The 23,906-nt window shown below is 52.8% G+C and overlaps 1 protein-coding gene across 1 annotated transcript in view; it reads right to left on the bottom strand.

Annotated features, from left to right (window-relative positions):
* Nucleotides 1–23,906, bottom strand: part of MDN1 (midasin AAA ATPase 1) — a 2,221,312-nt gene that overhangs the window by 1,186,227 nt on the left and 1,011,179 nt on the right. The window lies entirely within an intron of this gene.

Here is a 23,906-nt window from a genome sequence, read left to right as displayed (position 1 = left end):
CACCGGCTGCTTAAATATGTCCTGAGCATAATAATATACCTGTAAGCATAGGGAGCAATTTCGCCATCCTTTGTGACCTATTACGTGTTCTACCAGGAAATCCTCTTCTCATGGGATAGTTTGTACGCTTATTTTGTGGTATGTAGCAGCCCTACTGATGATCTCATGATAAGTTGATGGATCCTCTAGTGATGATGGTTTGGATGGGTACATACTAGGGTCTGTCATCCAATGCATCGGGCAGTATTGGGAACTCCCTGTAGGTCTGTGAACTAAGAAATATTGTACTCTTGATGTTGGTGGTCACCCTGAGGTGATTAATTTGGTGAAGGTAAAGGTTGCTCGGAAGGCAAGTGTTCTAGAGAGTTATGCACTAACCTTAAAAGTAGAGTAGGTGAAGATGGAATAGGAGATGAAGGAATAGGAGTCGTCGTCGTAGAAGGAGGGAAACAAATGGGGCTTGTACCCCTGTCCTTCCTCTTTTTCTTTAGTTGGTTGATTGGTTGAGGCCCAGCAATGTCCTCCTCAAAATACTTCCTCCTTTTTGGAAGTGTGAGGGAACAAGGTGACAGTGATTTTGAACATAGCTTCTCAGTATCTGGGTGCACAAAGTCTTTTGTCCCTTGTCCAGCTTGTCTTGCAAGCGTTCAAGAATGGGCTGCAATTGTTTTTGCTGTGACTCTGTACTACTTTTAGTAGTTTTCGATGTGGAAGGTGTTGAAGAGTAGCGCTTATTGGGTGCAGGCTTTTGCATTTCTGGTTTTGATGCAGATGGCTTGTGCGTTAGTTTTGATGCCGAAGGTTTTGCAGCCGAGCCATCTTTCGGTTCCGAGACCTTTTTCGGAACAGAGGTGCCTTCGGTTCCGAGAGCTTGCCTGACTTTGGTTGTGCTAATGTAGTCTGTTTCAGTGCGGGTGCCAAAACAAACTTTAATGCTTTATATTTTTCGATGCTAGTTGAAGGCTTTCCAGGCGTAGTGTTTTTTATTTGTGTGTATGTTGATGGAGACCTCCATGGCCAGAAGGGAGTGGAAAGCCGGTGTGGGTGGTTTGGGCGGCTGTTGCCAAGGTACTCATGTGCCCCTGTATGGAGTTGGGCTCAGAGTCCGGACTGTCCTCACTGCTAGCCAGCAGTACCTGCACGTCTGGTATTGCCGTATGTACCTCTGCATCTTCCGGTTCATGATGGAGGTCTGGTGATTGGTCTCCAAAGATATCTGGTGCATTTTGCATGTGTCGCTGCATATTTGTGTGACTTAACGACATTCCATCTGCCATTCAACCGGAACACTAAACACGCCGCACAGGAGGTCTCTTCGTGTTCTGGTGACAAACATAGGTTGTAGACTTCGTTTTGTTCTTGCCTGGCGCATTTTGTGAGGCAATTAAGGCAAAAGCTGAAGGGTCATGTTTTCCATTCCTTGTGGATGTAATCTTCTAGAATGGAGACGAAAAAGCTGTAGAACAGAAGGCCTGAGCCCAGTCAGATGCCGTGAAGTGATCTATGCGGTACAAAAGGGAGTGGTGATGGACGGAGCATCTGAACCAATCAAACACTCACACCCAGTCAACAGATCTGGGTTTAACCCATCACCGTTCTTTAGCCCACTCTGCCACCCCAGTTCAGACATGGCCATATGCAAATCAGTCTGACCCTGTGCCTCATGGGAACAGTCCAGCCCGAACTGCCAAGCCATGCCTTCCCTGGAACGGAAACAAGCTTCCTGGGACCCGTTTCTGGCATTTCAGCCGTCTTCAGCGAGGCTTGCTTGAATCCAGTGGCAAAGTGAGCAAGGGACTCACATCTGAGCATACCCTGCCAACGGCTTCTTGTGCTTCATCTTACCTGACCCAGAGTGAGAAGACTTCAATCCAGACGAAAGATGGTGATAGCTCCGCGACCGGTCCCTCGACCTCCCACGGGACTGAGACCTTGAGAGGTGCAGAGCAGACTTCCGGACTTCAAGCAACTTTTGGGACTGCCACCGCAACGTCTTCGGGCCATGGCCCGGCAGTCGAGGCACGACTTGGGGTCGTGGTCGCGTCCCAGACAGTAGAGACACACGAGATGCGGGTCCATCAGTGACCTCATCCGATGACAGTCCCCGCAAAACTTGAAACCGGGCATCCCCTAGGACACCAGGAGTCGATTGACTCGACAAAGCAGAGACAAAAAATCTCAAAAAACGTAGTCAGAAATGACTGGGGGTACCACACTCTCCGGACCTGCGCTTGCTGCCGTGGAAAAAGAAAGAACAGATGTCAGGGTGCAAGGGCAGCGTCTAACTAGCAGCAGCGACGTCATCTCGACGACCACGACACCAACACTAGACGCGGAACCGCACGACGTCACCTTCCGACGTGCAGGGGTACTGCTGCCGAAAATTATCAGTTTCCAGTATGACGCCTGGGGGTAATTCTAAGGTAAGGAATCGATCACTATGTGTTTCTTTCAAATGTGTGGCATTTACACAATAAAAAAAGCATTCTAAGCCATTGTAGGAAAGTGGGTTTCTGTTGCAGTAACCTCCCCACTTTTTACCAGACTACTGATGCACTTTTTCTTGGTGTGCCCTGGGTCCCTGCCAATCAGGTTCACAGGGCCTGTGTTCTTTCCCCAAAACTATCCCAATTGGCATCTCTGGCCACAGGTCAGCCCCTGGTAAATGATACCACAGGTACCCAGGGCACTGTGACCAGGGAAGACCACTAAGGGCTGCAGCACTTATTGTGCCACCCTTAGAGGCCCTGTACCCTGACACTAACACACACTGCCTTTTCAGGCTGAGTGTCTTGGTGCAGAACAAAGTGAAGAGTCAACATTGCACACATCCCTGTGTGGCATGCCCACCTACCACTGCCCTGGCATACATCAGTCACCCATCAAGCTGGGTGCGGGTACAGGAGCGAAAACTCTGTACCCCTACAGTGCCCAAGTCCATTCATGGGCACTGTAAGTGCAGTGCTGCCATTAAGAGTATATGGTGCTGGGAGGTTGTCATTACGAACTCCAAAGCACCATAATGGCTACACTGAATACTGGGAAGTTTGGTATCAAACTTCTCAGAACTTTAAACCCACACAATGCCAGTGTGGGATTTAATGTAAAATGCACAACAGAGGAAATCTTAGAGATGTCTCAAGAAACTCTACCAACTCCTAGTGACCAGACTGAGTGGCTGCTTAGACTGCCACCACCAGACAAGTTTATGGACCCCTGGGTCGAGAGATTGCTGCACTCGGGGGCTTGAAACAATGCACATCCTGGGACGAGGTGGCGAGCCTTCTCCCTCAGGATGGGCAGGGTTCACGAAGGAGAAGCTTCTAAGGCATACCACCTTTGTGAGCCTCTCCAGACCATTTGCTGCTTTCAGCAACTGGTCGCCACTGGTTCTACCCCCCACTTTGGGCAGGAGAACCGGCGGGAAAAAACAAGTGAGGAAGAGAGGTGTGCCCACCTCTGCCAACTCCACCCCTCAGGTGGGGGAGGCGAGGTGGAGCACAACCTCAAGTCCCCGCCATCTTGAGGATGGGGGAACTCAGCCAAGCAACAACAGACTCCTGCCCCCTCCCACTGGAAAGTGGCAGAATAGGGGGTGTACCCACCCCAGGTAAGGGACCCATTGGTCCTGCCATTAACCTACCTGTAATGCCCCTAAATTTAGTATTTAGGGGGCACCCTGAACTTTCCTTCCTCAGATCCAGCCTACCTACAAGAAGAAAAGGACGAAGAGCCGTGCAGAGCTAACAAGAGGACGACGCCCACTGACTTGGCCCCAGCCCTACAGGCCTGTCTCCCCTCGAACCTGCTCCTGCGAAATCCTGGCGTGTCCAGCAGCCAGCAACCTGACAAACCCCGGAGGACCTGCTTGCCTTCACTTCCCAGACTGTTTCGCCTGTGAACACCAGATGTGTTGAAACTGCAGCTTCTGGTGCCAGCCAGACTGCAAATCCAGCCCACACCGCACCTGCTGAACCCGGCCTGAGCTGGGGTGTGGAAAAACACCACGAGGAAGTCCCCCAGCGATCCCGACCCGAAATCCGGAGATCCTGTGACCCCTGACCTGCCTCAAGCCTCCAGATGACGCCTGTAGCCTCAATCCAGAGGATCCCTCCTACTGTGACCAGAGCGGGTAAGAAAATCCAAACGTCACAATGCACCCCTGCACCTGACGCCCCATGAACTTGTGTGCCCAAACCAACGGTGCCTAACCAACCCACGACATCCCAACTTACCCCTCGAAGTGGTGGTCGCACCCAGAAGATCCTCGTCCAGAGCCTGCTGTGTTTCTTTGTCCCGGAGGTTCTCCATTGAAAACAGGGCACCCGACCTCAAAACAGCACCCTGCACCTGGCCAACCAAGGGCCGCTGAGGGTGCACCTTTGGTGCTACTTTGGTCCCCATTTTGCCCATACCTTAACCCTAGGAGCTTTGCTCCCACAACCCAGTTGCCTGCTTGCCAGCAGTCACCAACCGGAGGCCCCCTTTACCCCATTGGATAACATTGAGCCTCAACACACTGCACCCGTCCACCCTAGTGCCGCCGAGGGTGCAACAACAGTGCATCACTGACCCTGGGAGACTCCCGAGTATAACCGCAGAATCTTAACTCCCACAGTCGATTACTTACCGGAGAACCGTTGAACAAGTTACTTACCTTCGGTAACGATATATCTGTAAGAAACAGTAGTTAGTATTAGATTCCTTACCTTAGAATATCCCCAGGCGTCAGTCTGGATCCGGAAACTTTTGCGTAGCAGTACCCCTGCGCGTCGGTAGGCGTCGTCTGCAGGCGTCCCCTGCGGCTCCGCGTCGTCGGCGTCGTGCGCCGTGATGACGTCGCTGGAGTATATAGACGCCGCCTCCGCGCGCTGACGTCAGTTCTTTGCACACAGCTTTTCCGCGCCAGAACACGCAGAGCCATGTGAGAACCAACACTGGTGCCATTTGAAACTAGGGCCCTGAAAGGGATGTCCCTAACCCTAGGTATCAGTTCGCAGAACGGGGAGGATGGGCGGGGCGGTAAGGAATCTAATACTAACTACTGTTTCTTACAGATATATCGTTACCGAAGGTAAGTAACTTGTTCATCTGAAAGAAACAGGTTAGTATTAGATTCCTTACCTTAGAATAGATACCCCAGCAATACCAACCCCGGTGGTGGGTCTGCGAACCAATACAACCTACACCAGAAAGTCCTGGAGGACCGAACGGCCAAAGAAGCCATCCCTCCGGACTTGACCGTCCAGGCAGTAGTGCCTCGCAAAGGTGTGCAGCGAGGCCCACGTGGCCGCCTGGCAAATGTCCTGCAAAGGGACTCCCCGGCCCAGGGCAGTAGTAGCCGCCGTGGCCCGAGTGGAATGGGCCCTCAGCCCAACAGGAGGCTCCTTCCGAGCCAAAGAGTAGCATGCTTTGATGCACAGGACGACCCACCGAGAGATGGTCCGTTTCTGTACCGCCCTTCCCTTCTTCTCACCCACGTAGCCAACAAACAGTTGGTCATCCACCCGGAACTGGCGTGTGCGATCCATATAGAATGAAAGCGCACGTTTTGGGTCCAGACGATGGAGCCGCTCTTCATCCTTTGAAGGATGCGGAGGCGGGAAGAAGGAGGGCAAGGTGATGGACTGCCCAATGTGAAAAGCAGAGACTACCTTGGGCAGGAAAGAAGGTCTGGTCCGAAGAACCACCTTATCAGGATGAACAGACAAGAAAGGAGGTTGAACAGAAAGAGCCTGGAGCTCACTCACTCTCCTGGCAGAGGTGATGGCTACCAGGAAGGCCGTCTTTAAGGTGAGAAGACGGAGAGGACAGGAATGAAGGGGCTCAAAGGGAGCGCACATCAGGAAAGTCAAAACCAGGTTCAAGTCCCACTGAGGCATCACGAACGGAGCTGGAGGATACATGTGCGTGATGCCCTTTAAGAATCTTAACACAATAGGGGACTTGAACAAAGATGGCTGATCAGGTAGCCTCAAGAAGGCGGAAAGGGCAGAAAGATAGCCCTTGATAGTGCCCAGGGCAGAGCCCTGCTGGGCAAGGGAAAGGAGGAAGAGGAGAACCTCAGATAGAGGGGCAGAAAGGGGATCCACAGCCTTTGCTGTGCACCATGCCACAAATCTGTTCCACCGGCAGGCGTATACCGACTTTGTGGAGGGACGCCTGGCTGCCAGAATGACATCACAGACTTCAGGAGGCAAGTCAAATGGCCTCAACTGTCGCCGCTCAATCTCCACGCATGGAGGTGGAGACTGGACAGGTTCGGGTGGAGGACCGTCCCCTGCTGCTGCGACAGAAGGTCCTCCTGAAGGGGCAGGCGGATCGAGGGACCGACCGTCATGCTGAGTAGCTCGGGATACCAGTACCTTCGAGCCCAGTCCGGAGCCACAAGGATAACTTGGGCCCGGTCGCGCCTGATCTTCTTCAGCACTCTGGGCAGAAGTGGTATAGGCGGAAAGGCGTACAACAGACCGCAACTCCACTCGCGCCGAAAGGCGTCGCCGAGCGAGTGCCGTCTTGGAAACTCCAACGCGCAGAACTGATGACATTGCGCGTTCTCTTCTGTGGCGAATAGATCTAACCAAGGCTCTCCCCATTGCTGAAAGAGGCCTCTCGCCACATCCGAGTTCAGACGCCATTCGTGATCCACCGAGCACCGACGGCTGAGTTCGTCCGCCCTGGCGTTCAGAGAACCTGCCAGGTGTTGAACCGTCAGAGTCACGCCCTGACGTTCCAGCCATTGCCAGAGGCGCAGAGCCTCTTGGCAAAGGGTCCACGACCCCACACCGCCCTGTTTGTTGCAGTACCACATGGCGGTGGTGTTGTCCGTGAACACCTGCACTACACTCCCGTTGACAAAGGGGAGGAATGCCTTCAGTGCCAGGCGAATCGCCCGCAGCTCCAACATGTTGATATGGAGCCGGGACTCCGCCGGAGACCAGAGGCCTCTGATCTCCGCCTCTCCCAAGTGGCCACCCCAGCCTTGGAGGGACGCGTCCGTCACAACCACGTGCTCCGGCTGGGGAAGGGAGAGGGATCTGCCCCTGACCCAATCGCGGTCTGTAAGCCACCACTGCAACTGTCTCGCAGTGCCCTCCGAGATCAGGACATGGTCGGATAGGTTGCCCTGATGCTGGGCCCACTGAAACTTCAGGTCCCACTGCAGAGCCCGCATCCGCCATCTGGCGTGATGCACCAGAAGGATGCAGGAGGCCATCAGCCCCAGAAGCCGCAGCGTCAACCTGACCGAAACCCGGGATAACGGCTGAAAGATGGGAATCAGAGCCTGAATATCCCGGACCCGCCGTTCCGGGGGATAAACCCGAAACTGCGCCGAGTCGAGAACCGCTCCGATGAAAAGGAGCTTTTGAGAGGGACACAGGTGTGATTTCGGCACATTGATGGAAAACCCCAACTCGTGCAGGAGGTCTGCCGTCATCTGAAGGTGGTGGACGACTGTCTGGGGCGAGCCCGCCTTCAACAGCCAGTCGTCGAGGTAGGGGAAGACTGAAACCCCTAACCGGCGCAGATGAGCTGCGACCACCGCCATCACTTTCGTGAACACCCGTGGGGCGCTGGTAAGGCCGAATGGGAGCACGATAAACTGAAAATGCTCGTGGCCTACCGTGAACCGCAGGTAACGCCGGTGGGCCGGCAGGACGGGGATGTGAAAGTACGCATCCTGCAAGTCCAACGCTACCATCCAGTCTTGTGGGTCTAGAGCAGCCAAGACCTGAGCCAAAGTCAACATCTTGAACTTCTCCTTCCGGAGGAAGCCGTTGACGTTCCGTAGATCCAAGATAGGACGCAGGCCTCCCTTGTCCTTCTTGGGTACCAGAAAGTAGTGGGAGTAGCAACCACACCCTACTTCTGGCCCAGGAACGCGCTCGATGGCCCCCTTGGCCAAGAGGGCCGTAACTTCCTCCTGCAGAAGTGTCAAGTGGTCTCCCGACACACGGTGGTTCTGCGGTGGCATGGCTGGAGGAGTGGACTCGAAGGGGAGGGCATAGCCCCTACGGACAAGCTGCAGCACCCACCTGTCCGATGTTATCGCGCGCCAGCGGGAGTGGTGATGGCGAACCCTGCCACCCACTGGCGTCACGTGAGCCCGAAAGCTCGGACTAGGAAGGCTTGGATGCCGCAGCGGAGGGAGGCGTGGGCTGACCACGACGCTGGCCTCTACCGCCACCACGGCGGAAACCACGGGCGCCACCGCGCTGGGGAGCGCTCTGCGCCGCGTGGCTGGCAGCACGTGTGGGACCTCCTCTCCCTTGGCCACGAAAGGGCCGAAACGAACCCGTCTGCTGGCGCTGGGTCTGGGTCGAGAGACCCAAGGACTTGGCCGTGACCCTGGAGTCCTTGAAGCGCTCCAGCGCGTGGTCCGCTTTGTCACCAAATAGGCGACTGCCATCAAATGGCATGTCCATAAGCGTATTTTGGACGTCTGGTGAGAAGTTGGCAGATCTCAGCCAGGCATGGCGACGAATCGCCACCGTAGTGGACATGGCCCGTCCCAGTGAGTCCGTGGTGTCCAGACCACAACGGATCGAGTACCGCGCCGCATCCCGGCCTTCAACAAAGGCCCGGGTGAGCTTGTCCCGCACTTCCTGGGGGCATTGCGGCAAACACTCCTCGACCGTATCCCACAGGGAGTGGGTGTAGCGGCCCAAGAGGCACGCGGTGTTACAAGACCGCAGCCCAGCACTCAAAGAGGAAAACACTTTCTTTCCGAATTGGTCGTACCTCTTTGATTCCCGGTCGGGCGGAGCCGACGGAAATGCGGACTGCGAAGTGGAGGCCTGGATCACCAGACTCTCCGGGGAGGGATGGGTGGACAGGAAGGCAGGGTCGTCCGCGCAGGGACGGTGACGCCTGGCAACGTTCCGGTCAACCGGCGCACCAGAGGCGGGCCTGGACCAGGTGCCCAGAAGGACATCCGTCAGGGCCTCATTAAACGGCAGCAGAGGCTCCTGGGGGCATGACTGCGGTTTAAAAACTTCCGTCAGGATATTCGGTTTGACCTTCGCGACGGGGAGCTCAAGGTGTAAGGCCTTGGCAGCCCTCATCAGGACCACCGAATAGGCAGCACCCGCCTCGGACGCCACAGGGGACGGAGAGACAAACCCAGGGTTGGGCGACTCGTCCAGGCCACTGGCATCACCCAGATCACCTACCCAGTCCACATCGTACTGGCAGGCACGGGATAGAGGGTCCTCAGACCCCTCCCAACCCTCTCCATACTCCTCCTCGTCATACCCATATTCTGGGTCGACGATATAGACATCGGGGTCAACGGGCCCCATCGGCGTCGGGTCCGGCGTCGGCCGACGCCGGTCCGGCTCCGAGTCCGGAGTCGGGGAGGAAAGGGGGGTGGCGCCGCGCGGCGTCGGTGCCGGGGACCCGACGCCGGCCGGAGCCGACGGCGGAGTCGCTGCACCACGCGGGGGCGGTACCATGGGCTGGCCCACAGGAACCGACGCCGGAGAGGCCGGGAGACCAGCCGGCGACGAACCAGAGGGAACCAGCGGCGCCGGGGCCGGAGCCACCGGCGGCGCCGGGGCAGGAGCACCCGAACCGCTCGGGCCCCCAGACGGGACCGACGGGCCCGCAGGCGCCGAAGGCCCCGCCGGAGAAGACCTCGCCCTCATAGCAATGAGGAAGGCCTCGATCTCCTCACGCGACGCGCCTTCCCCAGGGACCGACAGGTGTGGGGTAGACGGCGTCGGCGACCCATGCGGGACCGCGGGGGTGGGGTCACCCGAGCCCCCGGCCGCAGCACGCGGGCGTCGGGGGGAGTCGGGGGTGCGATGGCGACGCCCCGACTTCTTGTGCTTACCTGACGAGCCGGAGGAATGGTGGCGACTCCCGGAGCGCCCATGGCGGCTCCGCGACCGCTCCCTCGACCGCTCCCTCGACCTCCGACCGGACCGGGACCGCTCTCGACGCGGGGCCGACAACCGGAGCTCGAGAAGCTTGCGGGACCGCTCCCGCCTAGCTTTTCCAGTCAAGGCCCGACAGTCGACGCAGGACTCCACGTCGTGGTCCGCGCCCAGACACCGGAGGCAGAGTCGATGGTGGTCGGTGACCGACATCATGCGGTCGCACTCGTCACAACTCTTGAAACCGGGCATCCTACCGGCACCGTAAAGATCAATCAGTTAACAAAAAACTTGGTCAAAAGACCGGAGTACTGCTCTTCGGATCTGCGCTAACTGGCGCGGAAAAAAGAAGAACTGACGTCAGCGCGCGGAGGCGGCGTCTATATACTCCAGCGACGTCATCACGGCGCACGACGCCGACGACGCGGAGCCGCAGGGGACGCCTGCAGACGACGCCTACCGACGCGCAGGGGTACTGCTACGCAAAAGTTTCCGGATCCAGACTGACGCCTGGGGATATTCTAAGGTAAGGAATCTAATACTAACCTGTTTCTTTCAGATAATCTGTTTTCCCTCCATAGGATAACATTGACACTTTTGTAAGTGTGGAGTTTTGACATCTAAAAATATTCCTTAAAAATCACACAAATAACCAAAATGTGTTTACACACCTGTTTGCAGGAAATGTCCCAGTGCTGAATCTAGGTATCCAGCACTGAGATAGAAAAGTAATGTGAAAAGTAATGTTAAAAGTAACTTACCTGCAATTTACGGAAAAAGTCTATTCATTTCAATGTACTGTATTTGCGAAGTGTTGCATACTACTGCTCCCCTGTAAATCAAACAAAATACAATTTCTATTGCATTTTCAAACTGTTCTATAGCCAGTAACTTATTACTGAAAAGTATTTAATGCTTACCTGTACCAGGCTTGCATGCATCTAAAAATGAACAACAGTATATTTTTATACAAACACAATTGGCCTAGAGTTTAGTTCTTGAGTGTGTGAATTCATTTGCTGAGTGGGTACATCAAACGCTTAAAACTATCCTCTGATACTGCATTACTGCTCGACCAAGCTACCACTATTAGAGAGTAAAGTTCTGTAAGAAACTGGCTTTATATATACTGCCCCAAAGTGAGGTACAGTGTGTATAGAGTCTAGCGGTCTCCAGAGGTTTGGCAGAGGTTAAAGTTAGATAGAACCTTACTCTCTAAAGTAGTAGCTTGGTCGAGCAGTAAGGCGGTATCAGAGGACAGTGTTAAGCATTTGATGTACACACTCAGTCAGTAAATGGTCTCACACACTCAAGAACTTAACTCCAGGACAATTTTTCTGTATAAAAAAATATTATGTTTTATTTCTAGAACCAAGCAAGCATGGTGCAGGTAAGCATAAAAATACTTTTCAGTATAAAATTACTTGTATTAACACAGTTCAAAATAGCAGTGCAAATTGTACTCGTTTTGGTTACAGTTTTAAGAAACCAGTTTGCAACACATTGCTGGTATAGTACATTCAATTGAATGCTTTTAAGTAAAATGCAGTTAATTACTTTTCAGTTTACTTTTACTAACACAGGACTGGATCCTGGATTCAGCACTGGGACTTTCCTGAAAACAGATGAGAAAAAGCGTTTTGGTTAGTCGGCTGATTTTTAAGGAATATTTGCAGTTTTCAAAAGTCGACACGGAGAAAAAGTGCCAATGTTATCCTATGAGGAAAAATTAGTTATTGGTTTCAAGGTAAGTAATCGGTCTTTTGAGTTAGGGTTCTGGGGTTAGACTGAATGGTCTCCCAAGGTCAGTGATGCACTGTTGCACCCTCAGCGGCACTCGGGCGGCTGGGTGCAGAGTGTTGAGGCAAAATGTTATCCAATGGGGTATAGGGTGACTCCGGTTGGTGACAGCTGGCAAGCAGGCCACAGGGTTGTGGGAGCAAATCTCCTAGGGTTAAGCTCAGGGCACGTTAGGGACCAAGTTGGCACCAAGGGGGCACCCTCAGCGGTGCTAGGGCAGCCGGGTGCAGGGTGCTGTTTTGAGGTCGGGTGCCCTGTTGATTTCAAGGGGAATTCTCCGGGACAAAACACTGCAGCCTCGGGGATGAGGATCTTCCAGAAGTGACCACCACTTCGAGAGGTAAGTTGGGATGTAGAGGGATGGTTAGGCACCGCTGGGTTGGGCTCACAAGGCCGTGGGGCGTCTGGTGCAGGGGTGCCTTTGGACATTGGATTTTCTTATCCGCTCTGGTCGCGGTAGGGGGGGTCCTCTGGATTGAGGCTGCAGGCGTCATCTGGAGGCTTGAGGCAGGTCAATGGGTCACCAGATCTCGAGTCATGATCGCCGGGGGACCTCCTCATGGTGCTTTTTCACTCAAACACGGGCCGGGCTCGGTGGGTGCAGAGTGTCCTGGATTCGCAGTTTCTGGCTGGCACCTGAAGCTGCAGTTCAAACACATCCAGTGTTCATGGGAGAAACAGCTTGGAAAGTGAATGCAGGCAGGTCCTCTGGGGTTTTGAGGTTGCTGGCTGCTGGACACGCCGGGGTTTCGCAGGAGCAGGTTTGAGGGGACATAGGCCTGTAGGGCTGGGGCCAAGTCAGTGGGCGTCGTCCTCTTGTTAGCTCTGCATGGCTTCTTGTCCTTTTTTTCTTGTTGTTGCTGGATCTGAGGAAGAAAGGTTCAGGGTGCCCCTAAATACTAAATTTAGGGGTGTTACAGGTAGGTAAAGGTCAGGGACCAATGGGTCCCCTCCCTGGGTGGGTACACTCCCTTTTCTGCCACTCTCCAGTGGGAGGGGGGCAGGAGCCTGTCCCTGGTTGGCTGGCTCCCCCCATCCTCAAGATGGCAGAGACTCGAGGTTGTGCATCACCTCGCCTCCCCCACCTTCGGGGTGAAGTTGGCAGAGATGGGCACACCTTTCTTCCTCACTTGTTTTTCCCGCCCAAACTGGGGGGCGGGGGGGTAGAACCAGTGGGGACCAGTTGCTGAGTACAGCAAGTGGTCTGGAAAGGCTCACAAAGGCGGTATGCCTTTGAAGCTTCTCCTTCGTGAACCCTACCCATCCTGGGGGAGGAGGCTTGGCACTTCGTCCCAGGATGTGCATTGTTTCAGGCCCCCGAGAGCGACAAGCTCTCGACCCAGGGGTCTGGAAACATGTCTGGTGGTGGCAGCCTAGTCAGCCACACAGTTAGGTCACTGTGAGTTGGTAGAGTTTCAGGGGGCATCTCTAAGATGCCCTCTGTCATGCATTTTACGTTACATCCCACACTGGCATCAGTGTGGGTTTAATGTGCTGAGAAGTTTGATACCAAACTTCTCAGTCTTCAGTGTAGCCATTATAGTGCTGTGGAGTACTTAATGACAAACTCCCAGCACCATATACTCTTAATGGCAGCAGAACTGCACTTACAGTGCCCAGGAATGGACCTGGGTACAGGGCTCAGGCACCTGTACCCTCACCACTGGCATAGGGCACCCAGCTAGAGGGGTGACTGATGTATGCCAGGGCAGTGTTTTGTGCGCATGGCCCACAGGGATGTGTGCCTTGTCGACTCTTTGTTTTATTCTGCACCAACACACGCAGCCTGCAAAGGCAGTGTGTATGCGTCAGGGCACAGGGCCTCCAAGGGTGGCACATTAAGTGCTGCAGCCCTTAGGGGCCTTCTCTGGTCACAATGCCTATGGTACCATTTACCAGGGGCTGACATGTGGCCAGCGATGCCAATTGTGTTTAGGCTTCAATGCAGGTTTAGGGAAGGAACACAGGCCCTGGGTACCGGATTGGCAGGAGCCCAGGGCACACTCAGTCAAAGCACATCAGCAAAAAGTGGGGCCATACCATGCAAGAAAGAGGGCACTTTCTCAAACGTTCTATCTAACTTTAACCTCTGCCTATCTGTGGGGACACTTGGACTCTGTACACAATATACCGCATTTTGGTGTAGTATATAGAGCCAGTTTCTTACAGCCATTGATAGATAAGCCCGCAAAAACTATGTAACTCAGTAAATAGATACGTCTAATGGACATAACAGTATATTTAATTTCATACATTGACCTACAGTACAACAACATACACATTAAGAACTAGATACCCATTTCTTTTTTTTTTTACTATTAAGTTTTGTAATCGATCTTTTTTGATCAGTATTTAGAAAAAAAACTTGCAGTCTACAGAATTTACTCCTGGCAGTGCTCAGTCTAATTTTCAAACATGTATAGCCTTCTAGGTTGACCAACTGGATTGACACTTTTTACCCTACAAAATGCCAGTAGATAAAAACCGGAAAAATAGAAGAAACTTTACCACCAATTAGAAATTTCTGACTGGTTATGAAAGTTGGGGAGATAGCTATGTTAATACATCAAACATTTAAGTGATTCCATTAAAAAAATAAACTATCTCGCACACCACTTTCTTTCCAATTCAACATTAATATTGAAATGTTGTCATATAATAGCTATCTTATCAGGCCCCTTGGAGAAATCGCAAACCTTGGGTATTTTTACAACCCAAAATGGGGAAAAACCAGAATGCATATTTGGTCTGAACATTAATGTTTAGCTAACGTACAAGTTACTTTCCTTCGGTAACGATGTATCTGGTAGAGAAGATTCTAGCCGCAGATTCCTTAACATAGAATTATCCCCAGGCGTGAGACTGCATCTGGAAAACTTTTTTGCCACAATATCCCTGCGTGCCGGGGGGACGGCACCAAGTGACTCCGCCCTGACGTCATCCGCGTTCGTGAAGTCAGCGAGCATACACAAGTTTCACCCAGGCGCGCCTACGTCGGTTTTCTTCGGAGAGCTTTTCCGCGCAACAACGCAGAGCCATCACAAACAAAACTGTGAGAATACTGGAACAGTGCGCGAAACCCCAGCTATACAGAAGGGAAAGAAATGAGAGGTGAGTTTCAGCACCATCCAGAATAGTGCCAGGCACTAAGGCACGTACTCGTGGAATGAAAAAATAGAGCGCAGCTAGTGCAAGCAAGCCTACAACCAACATAACAGCCTCCCTGGAGGCAGAAAGGATGTGGAAAAGGGCACAGCTGATGAAGAAGTCGGCAACCACCGCCCAGAGCCAAGAAGGGGTCCAAGGGCAGAATGGAAGAGCAATGATAACTCAAAACTAGACTTCTTCAGCCTCCAGCTCGACCAAGCAAAAAACCGTCCGAGAAAATTGTTTGAGCTAATCAGAACACAATCCAAGGAACAACCCCAACCACTCAGCGCTGTGCGCGAAGCTCCCTCCTGTGAAGATTTCTCTGCTTTCTTTATCCAAAAAACTGACAACATAAAGAGTGATCTCCACATTGACGCAAGCCTCCACTCCAAACCCCAATGCATAGCACTCACTGAACCAAAAAACAATGCTACATGGTCATCCTTTGGCACCTACTCTGAATTGGCAAACTGCTCAGCACCTTGAAATCTTCCAATCACCTCACAGACCCCCTTCCTGCTAACGCTGTAAAAGACTTTACCCCTTTGCTTCTCCCACTCTGGACTAAAATTATCAATAGCTCACTTCAACAAGGAACCATACCTGACTCCCTCAAAGTTGGACAAGTCACACCTATACTAAAGAAACCTACAGCTGACCCCTATGATCTGAACAATTACCGTCCCATTACTAATATCCCTACTCTCGCCAAACTACTGGAAAAATGCGCACAATTACAATTGACTAAACACATTGAACAGTTTGATCTCCTCAACCCTCATCAATCAGGCTTCCGAGCAGGACACAGTACAGAAACTGCTATGACTCACATAATTGACGACGCACTTCAAATGCTAGACCAAAACGACACCTGCCTCCTCATCCTTCTTGATCTCTCTTCAGCATTCAACACCGTTAAACATGAGAATTTACTCGAACTACTAAACACAAGAATGGGTTTATCTGGAACTGTTCTCAAGTGGTTCACTTCCTTTCTACACAACAGGTCGCAGAAATTCAAGAGCAACAACCTGATGTCCTTGCCAACACCTGTAACGCTGGGCGTCCCCCAAGGATCCTCCCTATCCCCAACTCTGTTCAACCTAGTTATGGAACCTCTCACCACCCTGCTACAGGCATCCAATGTACACTTTCACATGTACGCCGATGACACCCAACTTTATCTCAAATTACAATCCCCTAAAGACATTTTGCTACTGAACTCAACGATCAGAATCACCCAATCCTGGCTAGCCGATAACCATCTCAAACTCAATGCTCTGAAAACAGAGTTCCTTCTGATCTCACCTCCAGCGAAGATCTCCACCACTCAAATTTGGCTTAAACACCTAACAGCACTCAATGTCCAACCCACCATCGTGGACTCAGCAAAATCTTTAGGCATAACACTCGACACCAATCTCAACATGCAGCAACATATCATCAAGGCAACTAAGGGAGCGAACTTCCAAATCAATACCCTGAGGAAACTTAAACCTTTCCTCCCAGCCAAAGACTTCCAAACCGCAGTACAAGCACTAGTCATCCCCCGAATCGAATATGGCAGCGTCGCCCTCTGCGGACTCCCCCTAACTACTACTGCACCCCTAAGAGCTTCTCTAAACGCTGCAGCGAGACTCATCACTGGGTCAAAAAAGCACTCTCATATCTCTCCTGACTTTAAATCCCTGAAATGGCTGCCTTTTGAAGCCAGAATACATCTGAAAATCGCCTGCATGACACACAAGGCGGTACACCTGAACTCTCCCGGCTACCTCACTCAGAAGCTGACAATCTCTGGCGGTGCTAGAAAGACTAGAGGCACAAACAATCTTTTGCTGAAACCTCATAGATTCCGGAAGGAAAAAACCTATAAACGCTCCTTCTCAGGAATGGCACTCAGGATCTGGAACTCACTCCCTCCCGAAACTAGGCTCATCTCTTCCACTACACTCTTTAAGAAAGAAGTAAAAGCTATCCTCATGGCAAAATACACCTGAACTATTACTTCGGACTCTTTTATAGACTCTGCACCGATCTGTACTACCTGTTTGACCCCGTTGTTTATTTGTATTACCTGTATTATTGATTTACATGATTCTGATTTATCTATCTGACTATGCTCGCTCATGTACTCCTGCTGTGTAAAGCGCTCTGATATCTGCAAAGATCTTGTCCGCGCTATATAAAACTATCAAAATAAAATAAATGACAAGTCATCCCACAACAGCACCAGCAGGGGGGATCCCCTAAAAGTACCAAGGGTCGAGACCCATCCAGGGGATCTCAAAGACTAAGAGTCAGAAGTGCAAGCAACACAAGGAAGCAGGGCACAAACGAACCCTACATTGGAGACCAAATGCATGGGCACCTAAGCAACCAAGAATTCGCCACCCAATCACCAGAAAGAAGGAATGGAGCAACCTACAACAACCACCAGACGAGCATCCTCCTACGGAGGGAGTAAGAAAAAGGCACTCGCAGAGGAACTTCGTCCTGTAGCAGTTGAGTGCAGGACGAAGAAGTGCAGAAGACCGAGAAGGGTCCTCGAAGAAACGGGGAGGAAGGGCGGGTCGTGAAGGAATCTGCGGCTATAATCGGCTCTATCAGATACTTCGTTACCAAAGGTAAGTAACACTTACATCTGATACAGACTACTAGCCGCAGATTCCATAACGTAGAATAGATACCCAAGCCATACCCAAAGGGGAGGAGGGTCTGAGAGAAGAACTCTCCAGCTCAGACGAGCACAAGACCCCAGCAGTGAACCAGTCACGGGGACAGGGAAAATAGCCCCGTTCACTGCAACAGGGGATGAATCACAGGTCCTAAGCTGAAGAGAACCTCAGCATCATGGAGCAAAACCTGCCCCACAGGGGATGTATTAGAACGACAAAAAAGGGCAACCCAGCCTTCACCAACAGGAGAAGCAAAGGTAATACGAAGGAAGCCAAAACACTTCAAGCCCAGTCAACGTACCAGGGACCTCCACCGGAAGCCCCAAGGTACAGACAACGCAGAGGAAGAAGAGCCACCAACAGGCTCCAAGGCGAACCGGCAGAAGCAATGCAAAGCCGTCCACTGGGAAACATACCCAGTAAAGAGGGCAGCCGAGCCCATCACAGCCTGAAGAAAAGACAGAAAGGCGCCTCAGCAATAAGGCAGGCGAAGAATAAGAACGTAATCTCATAATGGCACCGCAGAATATAAGCAGGAGCTCCAGGGCCCACGCCAAGGCATCCGGCCACAGAACAGAAGAAGGCAGGGGCAGCCAGTCGCTGACAATGCTACGAAACGAAATCCCCCGGACCACGTCGGGCTCAGAACAAGGGCAAGGCCAGTAAACCGTCCAGAACGACCCCTAAAGAGGACCGCCCCGGACAGAACCAATCCACGAAACAGTGTGATCAGCTAGAAGAGAAGAGGAGAAACATGTAGGACGGACCAAGCTGTCAACAAAAGAAACGGTAGGAAAGGGCAAAATACCGCGGCACAACGCCGTAGACGGCCAAGCCATGCCCCAGTAAGGGCTAAAGACCGCACCATCGTAATACAGCCACACTAGGGAGGGCGACAAACCCACAAGGAGTCATCCACACCCTCCCCGCGTAAGACAGGGCTATACAACAGCTACATGTACCCCACGTAGGGTGGGACACGTCCCAAGAAAGCATGGGAACCACTTTTAGGGAAAAAACAATCCCGCATCAGAGGACAAAATTATAGACCTGCAGCAGAAACCACAGAAGGCTTAGTAATCAGCCAGAAAGCACAGGTGTACCAAAAAAGGGGGCCTGACCAGCAGCCAACTGAAGAGCGGGGCCAACCAAGGACCCCGAGGGCACAGTAACCCTCACAGAAAGTGTAAAAGCCACTCCAAAAACCAAATACCAGGAGCAAGTGGGATAACGCCTCCCACCAAGACCTGGAGGATCAGCAAACCAACTCACTGAGCAGGAGGAGGAGGATGGAGCCCCGCAAGAAGACGCTGAATGGCAGAGTCTGCATGAGTATTAAACAGAAGGACCCTGTCAAAACGGAGGTCGACCAGACGCTCTCTAATATTTTCAGGAAAACAGCATGGCGACAGAGAGCCACAGAAGTGGCCATAGCACAGCCAATAGCATCAGCAACATCCAAAGCCACACGAAGAATAAACACGGACAACTCTCTACCATCCAACACATGGCCCCGCAGATCAGCACAGGCACCCTCATGAGACACAAGAAAGAAAGAAGGGACTCCACAGAATTCCACAGGCTAGAAGTAGCCATGGTCAGCACACACACAGTGTTAAGCGCCCTCAAGGCAGCAGTGAAAGAAGCGAAGACATTATGTCCCCATGAATATAATCACCGGGCCTCCCGAGACGGAGGCAACACCACCACAGGCAAACACAGAAAAGCATTTTACAGTAGAGCCCCTTGAGTAGAAGCGGGGAAAGAAAAACAGACAGGGTCATACGGAGCAGGACAATGGCGGTGCAGTAGTGTCGGAGGCACTGGATCGCCCGTGGCAGGTCGCACCCAAGCCCCCATAAGAGAATTATGGAGTGACGCTCAAAAAGGAAGGAACAACTCCCATCCACCAGAGCCCCGGTGGAGAATCCCCAAGAGGTTGTCTGTAGGAAATGGAGTGACAGGTTCACCCTGTGAGAAGTTGGCCTGATATATGATGCTCACTAGTTCTAGTGATCACCTTGTATCAGTCCAAACAACCCTTATGGTGATTGGTTGCAAGTCAACCTTATAGACCAGCTATCCTAATGGTAGCATGGACAAAGCAGTCTTAGGCTAAACTCTTTTGGCATGTGAAGCCCGCTGTTTTACCACATATAACCCCTTGAATACCAGATGAAAGGACACCACACAGGTTATGAAAATAAACAATATATTTATTAATAACAAACACCTCTGAACTCTTTATGAGATCAGAGGGCTAAGCACATGACAATCTCTTAGGAAAAATACGATAAGTTGCACAAAATTACAATAGTGCCCTAGGGGCACGGCAAACCATATACTAAGTAAATGGTATAAGGAAATCGATCGAAGGAATGGAGCTGTCCAGAGGCTGTAGGATCGCTGGGACTACACTATCTTAACTTTAGTTAAGTAATAGGAGGCCCACGGGACGCGGGTGCAGAGTGTGAACTCACACGCGGGATGCGTAACAACGTCTATGGACAGTACAGTTCAAGAAAAAGGTGAGTACGGACAATCCTGACTGGTTAGGACTAAAACGACTATTAATCTGGACACTAGGAGAGTTAATCTACCCTTGAGCACCGAAATGCTCTTGTTACCTCACCCACGGGCTGCGGGTGCATAGGTGCGAAGTCGTGTCGGGTTTCTGCGTTGAAGTCTATGGAGCCAGAAAGAAAAGATGCTGCAGGCGACCAGGAGGAAGATGTCCGGTGTGATCCAAGGGTGGATCAGGAATGCTGAAGACCTGAAAGCAGAGGGGACAATGTTCAAAGTCACTAGCCAGTGACTGGAGTGGAACCAGGAAGGAACCAGATGTCGTCGTCGCGATCAGGTGAAGAGTGGACGCTTGTCTCTGCAGCCACGTGGACCAAGAGGTGTCTTCGACGACCAGGATGGAGGCATGAGCAGTCCCACGCAGGCTCTCGCTGTCAGCGGTGTTGGATCCGGATTTGGAGTCAACAGGCCTTGGCAAAGGCAACCCACGCGGTGAGTGGAAACGGCGTCTGGAGTGGACCAGGAGGGTCCAGGGTGCTCCTCTTTTGGAAGGGAGCAAGGGCCAGTCTGGAGCAACCAGACCAGCAGTGTAGTTTTCAAAGATAGTCATCTAGGAGGTCACTAGCCAGCCGGCAAGTGACCAGACAACGCGTTGAGCAGAAAACAGGCAGAAGGGCCCCATGCAGATCTCGTGGAGGCTGGAGGGCTGATCTTCGGTGCAGGAGCTGCTCGGGGTTGGGGCTTCTCAATCCCCAAAGCACTTCGTCGAGGTTACCTCAGAAGTCGTGCTGGAAGCGAAGTGCAGTTTCTCCAAGATGGCCGGTCCCACAGGTCTCGTCGCACCCACGGATCTCAGCTGTGCTGCAGATGTGACTTGAGGTCGGAGAGGTCTGAGAATCCGGGTCTCGTTGGGCTCTGCAGTCTGGATCCTCGAGGGAAGACGACAAAGTGAAGCCGCTGGACGCTTGATGGTGCCTGCAGTTGCAGGGTGAACACTCCTTGCCCACAAGGGAGATTCTTCAGTCTTCTGTGGAGCAGAACGTTGAAGTCCAGAGTTTCTTCTTGTAAAGTTCTTCAGGATAATCTAATTTGGAATGGGACCAGCTCCTACCTTTATCCTGCTAAAGGGGGCTGTACTAAGACTAGGTCCCTCCTATGGGTGGGACCAGGAAGGGCGGTGGTTACACCCCCTATCCTTTGTCCGGTTTCCCGCCAGAGCTGGGGCTGGAGTGCCCCAGCAACTGGTTTGAACCGGTGTATGCACAGGGCACCTTGTGTGCCCCAGGCATGTCTCATTCCTTTCAGGCCTCCCTACCTCAATACCCAAAATCTTGTCTGGGGTGGTGCTAGCACCTCCCAAGGCAGGAAACCCTTTATCCAGGCCTCCCTCGCTGGAAGGACTCCCAGCAGCAGGAGGACAGACTTGTGTCTGTGGTGGCAGCATCCATTTTGTGATGCCAAGGCTCGAGTTAACTTTAACCGGGGTTCACAGTTACATACATGTCGTGTCCCTCTAGAAGGGTGGAATGCTACCCCCGTCGCCAGAACTGGCGAGGGAGTAGTATTCCAATTCGTATGACACCTTACTCGACATGTTTTGATAATGCTATACCAAAGTTAGCATTCAACCGCGAGAATTATAATGCACTTAAGAGTATATGGTATAGCGTTATCATGGAACAGCTATTAGGACTTGGTTCCGCAAGCTGCAGACAGGCTCAGCTCATGCTAGAGCACCATCTCACATAATTCCAAGCACTCTGCCTTCAGGATTGATAAAGCCTGCCATAGGAGTGACTGATAGGAACACATGTGTTCATTTTGGGGTTAGATATAGGTATACTATATCTACAGCAAAGGGTAATTACACCACCTTGCCCCAGCTGTCTTACCAGCCAGTTGTGTCTGTTTAGATGGCCAGCCAGGGGTGGCATAATACATGCTTCAGCCCCTGGTAGGCCTTGGGTTCACCTATGCCCTGGGTACCTAAGGTACAGCGTACAGGGGCTGATAAGGTGTCCCAATACCAATTGGTAAATGCACCTAAAGTACATGGATGTCAATTTAGAGAGACAACAGCTCAGCTGTAGGTCTGATTAGCAGGCCCACAGCCAGGGAAAGTCGTAAACCAGTGAAGCAAAAAGCAAAAATCTGAGGTGACCATAGGATTGCAGACCCTACTCTCCTACACACCCATCCTCAGAATACCTGCAGCCGTGGAAATAGCCTGAACCAAGGCAACACTGGCCTCGGTAGGGCGCCGCGGAAGTGAAAGCAATTCCTCAGTGGGTGACAATTGCAGACTGAGCCGCCCATCCCCAAGTACAGGGGGAGGCAGCCAGCCCCGGCACAGAGGAGGATCCACAGAGGAATGGGGAACCTGAGGGGACCCAGGGGACGGTGGAGAGGCCGGTGGAGAAGCCGGTGGAGAAGCCAGCCGCGAGCCACAGAACGAAGGGTTCGAGTATTTTGGCCGTGGGGACGGCGAGGAGCCTTCCCTGGAAGATGGCGGTAAAAAGGCAACTACACAGCATCCTGTTTCCGGGGAGGAACACACCAACAGATGACAGACCTCAGGAGGCGAAGGGACCTGAGGAAACTAATCCAGAACCCGGCGCCATTTATTGGAGTCCACCATCGGCGCCTGATCAGCGTCGACCGGCGCCGGAATGGGCATCCGTGGTGCCGGGGCAACTCCTGCCACCACATATAATCAAGGAGAATGAGGCGAGGCCGGAGCCGGACTGGCGAAGGCGTACTGCCTAAAAGGCGCCGGCTCGGCCTCAGATGGGGCAGCCGACTGAGCTGAGTACCGAGGGGGACTCGGGAAGGCGCCCAAGGCCCCGGCCTCTACTCGCGACTCCATCGGAGCCAGGGAGGAAGGCTCGACCTCTGGTGAGGCAGCGGTCTGCTCAGAGGACCGAGGGTGGCTCAGGGGCACCTGCGACGCCACAGGGAGCCTCGTAGGGATTTGTGGCAAGGCAGTGACGCTAGGAGCCGAAGAGGGGAGCCCCGAAGGATCACACCCTGATGACGCCACCCTACTACGACCTGGAGCCAAAACCTTCGGCGCCGGCGGCTCAGCAGAAGTCCCCGAGCGAGGCAAGGGATCCGCGGACGTCTCAGGAGGTGGAGGAAGGGCCAAAGAAGCCTGCAGAGCCGTAGCGTAGACTAATTTGGGCCCTAGTTGCTTCTGCGCCGGGAAACAGCAGTGAGAGAGGCGACAAGCAGGGGCGCACGTCCCGGAGTAGACGGCGCCGGCCGCGGGAGGACAGAGCCTCGGAGAGGCTAAAGAGGCTGCGGCAAAAGATGTCGCAGACAAAACTGGCGACTCCTTGCCTACGAAGTAGGGGACGGACGCTGTGACGACACCGACCTGGAAAGCGCGCCACCAGCAACTTCATCTTGCACTCCCGCCGTGGTTTCGGCTTACGGTGCTGGCAGTCGTCGCAACTCTCAGAGTTATGGGCTCACCCAGGCACCACATGAAATAGGGTGAGGGTCCGTCGCCGATATGGGACGTACACAAGAGGTACACGTCTTGGAGCCCGAAGGCATTCGCACACTGTTCCACTGAACACCAAGCGTGAAAAGGGATAGAAGTCCTGAAAAACTGGCCAGGACATAACCCGGATCCGCGGTGCACGCGGAAAAGAGAAAAAACTGACGTAGGCACGCCGGGGTGGGACTTATGTACCCTCGCTGACGTCACGAACGCTGACGACGTCAGGGCGGAGTCACGTGGTGCCGTCCCCCCTGCGCGCATGGATGCTGTGGCAGAAAAGTTTTCTGGATTCAGTTTCACGCTTGGGGATAATTCTAAGTTAAGGAATCTGCGGCTAGTAGTCTATCAGATAAAGGGCTTTAACTGACGGGC

This window comes from Lissotriton helveticus, chromosome 6 (assembly GCF_964261635.1).
Source record: "Lissotriton helveticus chromosome 6, aLisHel1.1, whole genome shotgun sequence".
Taxonomy (NCBI): Eukaryota; Metazoa; Chordata; class Amphibia; order Caudata; family Salamandridae; genus Lissotriton; species Lissotriton helveticus.
The sequence above is the reverse complement of the archived record's forward strand: the minus strand, read 5'-3'. Positions and strand labels throughout refer to the sequence as shown.